Source organism: Corythoichthys intestinalis, chromosome 1, assembly GCF_030265065.1.
Source record: "Corythoichthys intestinalis isolate RoL2023-P3 chromosome 1, ASM3026506v1, whole genome shotgun sequence".
In the NCBI taxonomy this organism is placed as follows: Eukaryota; Metazoa; Chordata; class Actinopteri; order Syngnathiformes; family Syngnathidae; genus Corythoichthys; species Corythoichthys intestinalis.
Genome location: NC_080395.1, coordinates 71,372,769 through 71,377,998, shown reverse-complemented (window position 1 = coordinate 71,377,998; position 5,230 = coordinate 71,372,769).

Genomic DNA, 5,230 nt, shown 5'->3' with positions numbered 1-5,230 from the left:
TCTAAAATGGCGACAATCAAGAAAAAAAATGTTGACTGCGATGGCCGACGCTTTCAAGTATAGGTGGATATTGGACGTCACGGCAACAGAAAGAGACATGTGGACATGGGCCGTAAAATAAGTATTTCAAGAGGTCTTGAAACTACAATGACCAACCTGAAAAGAACTGGACATGTATTGGAAAAACGAGTGACTTTGTATTGCCACTAGTTGGCGCTGTAGGGTTGATGCAAATGACCCCTACAAGAACCTTCAGGGTATGACTCTCAACAAGCACGGGAAGTTTGGCGCAGATATGTTGTATATCTGCGAGTTATGACTGTTCCAAGTTTTTTGAAGACAAATTGTTGACAGTCATTTTCACTTTCCTGTTTGGACCCCTCCGCTTCAACGAAACCTCAATATTTTTCATCAGGCACCTGAACACAGGTCTTAAGGCTCCCCTGATGCAGAATTGAGATCAACAGATTTTTTTCCCTTGGAGGAGGAACCTGTCGCGTAAAAAAAGGCATTCTCTGTTCTCACTAGGGGAAGCTAGGCCTAATGGGTAATATTTCAATGCACTCATGTTAAGGGTGGGATACCGCACATACATACCAGATATGAAAAAAATTGAACGTTGTGTCAAGGAACTATTAGTCATTTACTGAATTTGTCATTTTACCGAAAAATGGCCGACTTTGGCACCACGCCCAGGTCAGACCCCTGAATGAAAACGCACCATTTTGAAAACTTAAGCTCTCATATGTCTCCTGAACATTCTCACCAACTTTGAAGATGATTCAACTAACTCCCTCGGCGAAAAGGTCTCAAATGTGCACCCTGTAAATCGATAAAAATTTCATATTCGATCCAAAATAACTGATTTCCTGTTGGGTTTGGAATATGGGTGCCAATTCTTTTTTGGAGTGGTTTTGGACAAGATATAGACTCCCCAAATTTCATTGGTCTACGCTGACAGACCCTAATGTTACAGGCCAATTTTAAAATTTCAAGGGGGCGCCACTGAGCCATTTTGTTAATTTTTTTTGCAACGTTTCAAAATTATCAAAATTTACAATTTTCCGCATGTATGTGCAAATTTTGGTGACTTTTCGTGCATGTTTTCATTTGCCCTGAAAAAAAAAAAAAAAAAAAAAAAAAAATCCTTTGCAAAACAATAGGGCCTTCGCAGGCTTAGTGCTCGGGCCCTAATGACTTATATTATGCAGGGTGAAATGGAATATATTTTGAAGATCGCGCAAACATTGACTTTTTTAAATCATAAGGAAATGAAAAAAAAAATTCAATCATACAAGGGAAAAATGGGCGGCACGGTGGCTGAGTGGTTAGCACGTCCTTCTCACAGTTCTCAGATCAAGGGTTCAAATACCGGGCTTCGGCCTTGCATGTTCTAAGCGTGCCTGCGTGGCTTGTCTCTGGGAACTCCTGCCTACTGCCTGTAATTAGCTGGGATAGGATCCAGCACCTCTGCGACCCTCCTGAGGAAAAAGTAGCCTGGTACTCCAGACTCACCGCTGTTACAGCTATTGAATCTGGCCACCATTAAGCGGATAAAATTTCCAGGGCGGAGCAAGCCACAGCAAACAGACAGCGGAGTGGATCAATCAGCGACGGGCGGATGTTAGAAACGCGACGAGGGAGAGCGGAGTTTATTCAGCATGGCTAGCGCGAGACAGATTGTTGTCAATGACTTGTGTCGATGTGTTTTCGGTAATTTAAAACTGATTTTACCGTGGATTGGAACATATTCTTGGCTCTCCTGTTCGCTATCTCTGTTGTTGTGGAGACGACTTCCGACACGGAAGAGTGACGTGGCTCGAAAAATAATTTCGACCCATTATAAAAATATGTTTTTTTGTTCATTTCATTCATTTTTGTTGCAGTTTTATTGCTTTACAACTTTTTACAACTGTAATTGACTTCCCTATGCACACAGACACACACACACACGCACGCACACACACACACACACACACACACACACACACACACACACACACACACACATATATATATATATATAAATAAATAAATAAATAAATAAATATATATATATATATATATATATATATATATATATATATATATACACACACACAGTGTATTATGGGCACCCTTGAAAAAGATGTGTTTTTTAGCTTCTAATAATTTTTTTCCCCAAATAATATGGGACCTTAATGGACCAAAAGAGAAAAATCCCACCTTCAATACAAGTGCATTCATTCAGTGGGGAAAAAATCCCACATTAAGAAAAAATTATTTGATATCAAATAATGTGTGTCGCAATTATTAGTACCCCTGGTGTTAATACTTTGTACAGCCCCCTTTTGCCAACAAAACAAGGTCTGGGGACGGAGATGGCCATGGGAGGAGCTTGATTTTGTGTCTCGTGAACCATCTCTGTGAAGATTTGGCCATATGTTTAGGGTCACTGTCTTGCTGAAAGACCCAGTGACGACCCATCGTCAGCTTTCGGGCAGAGGGGAACAGATTTTGATTTAAAATGTCCTGGAATTTCAAAGCATTCATGATGCCATGCACCCTAACAAGGTTCCCAGGGCCTTTGGAAGCGAAACTGCCCCACGGCATCACTGACCCACCCCCATACTTCACAGTGGGTATGAGGTGCTTTTCAGCATGCGCATCTTTCGTGGCACGTCAGACCCACTTAGAGTGTTTGTTGCCAAAAAGCTCAATCTTGGTCTCATCTGATCAAAGCACACGATCCCAGTTGAAGCATGAGACGGTATGTATTTTTGTGTGAGACTTTCAAAATTGTCCAAAATGCATGTGTGATACATCATTCGAAAGCTTACAATTTCAATTTTCTGGGAGAACAAAAATTTTGAACAGGAAGGCATCTAAAATATATATATATTTTTTTTAAACAGCAAAACCCTAATTGGAGGCGAGAGCACGCGAGAGCAGAATTAAAGACGCCACGATTTTAATGAGATATTATCGTGTACTTACCTCGATCCAAAAACTCCATGGAGCATGTATCACCGAGTGTCAAGACACAGCTGTGAATGGCCACAGCCGGATTTTTAGAAAATTTTATGGGTGAAACATGGTGATATAACAAGGGTCGCGATGCAGAAATCGCAGACAACAAGGAGTGGTTGAGACTTTATTTTTCATATAGTTACCCTTTTAAACGTTATTTTTTATTATTTTTTTTTTGTTTTGATCGATTATTTATCATCTAACATATCAGGGAAAATGCGACAGTAAAAAAAAAAAAAATACAATTAAGCGATAGTTATGAGGTAGATATCCGTGACAGACACCAAATTTTTCATTGTGACGTAATTTGTTTAAAAGTTTAAAATATGCGAGTGAATCATTTTCTTAAGTCGTTTTTTTAAAACTAAAATTTAGACATTAATTAACGATTCTAAGCTAAAAATGACAGACATTTTGAATAATAAATATAATTACTTACCTTCTTTTTATGGCTAGGTTGAAACAAAAGCGGTTGCGCAACGTCTGTAAGCGGGGATTTTCAGGGTAAAACGGACAAATTAAAAATTGTTCAGGGGCTTAGTGCGGCATGAATCAGCAATGGCAGCATATAGACATATTGTTCTATCAAGCACAACAATTGTTTTGTCTTAAAATACAACAGTTTATTTTAAAGAGGGTTGCAAGAGCAGAAACTGCTTTTTCAGCCTTGTCTGCATTTTCCGCCAAATATATATGTATATATATATATATATATATATATATATATATATATATATATATATATATATATATATATATATATATATATATATATATATATATGTATGTATGTATGTATGTATGTATGTATGTATGTATGTATGTATGTATATATATATATATATACATACACACACACACACACACACACACACACACAGTGTGTATATGTCTACACACACACACACACACACACACACACACACACACACACACACACACACACACACACACACACACATATATATATATATATATCATGAGGCATTGCACCACTTGAGCCAATTGGTTCGAGAAAGGGTTCATTTCTTGAAGCTTCATGTGTCCACGGAACAACCTACTGGCTAACTGTATAATCACAATCCTTTGTCTCCCAACCACATGAGGGATTCGTTAATTTTTGAGTGTGTGTCTATTGGGAAGGTATTATTTAGCAAAATATTGTCTGACCAAAGCCTCGATGTACATAGATTATTGCATAAGTATAATGTATATATTTTTTCTTCAACTTTCTTTTCATTGTTTTCCAGTCACAGAAGTTAAATTTGGCATACCGTACATCTTCAGCAATGGGATCAAACTCATAACCTCAGTGACCACGATGTAGGGGGGGCAGTACCCCCTGAATTATGGAAAAAAAAAAAGGAGCTTTACATATGAAACAAAAAAGGCATATAAAATATATGATATGATGTCTCCTGTAGGTCAGCAGTGCCAAGCAGCTCCCCAAAAATCAACGTACAACAAATTATACATATAAACATTTGAACTTTTGGTTCCAGTAAGAGGAATTGCCACACACAGTCACAGTCTCATATGTCACTCATTAAGTAAAACCTATATGTATATATTTTTAATGTAGTCTGTGTATTTGTGAAAATAGTTTTATAAATGGCATTACAATAATGTGGTAGGTAGTGGAATGTTATTTTTTTCTGATAATGACATATGCGTATGTCGCCGGTGTTGCATGGATCCGGACCCACGACGCAATCCGTACCCAGGACAGAACTCGAACTCACTCGCACGACGTGTCCAGCACGATAGACGGATGCTCTGACCACCAAGCCAGAAGCCCGGGCTACCCACTTTGCCTGCCAGGGCACCCACACGAGGAAAGGGAGGTTTCGACACAACCAGAGGCGTCGCATCCCATTGGGCAAATCAGGCAATTGCCTAGGGTCCCCAGCAGGGGCCCCCAGAGGGCCGACAGATTTAGCACACGCAGCTTTACTGCACTGTCGCAGCGATAAGTGCGACAGTGCCAGTGAAAGCCTTGTGTCTGAGTTCCCTGAAGGGGCCCCTTCACCCGCTCTACACCCCCCTCCACCCACCCTCACGTGACTCAGAGTGAGAGTGAGCAGTGATTTTGCTTTTTTTTTTAATTGGCGTATATCCAAAACAAAGAGAACTTAGTTATCCTTCTGGAAGTGACGAAAGAAAAAAAAGCATAAGAGGAGAAAAGGAAGTAAGACAGCGGTGAGTGTACTATGTTACTGTA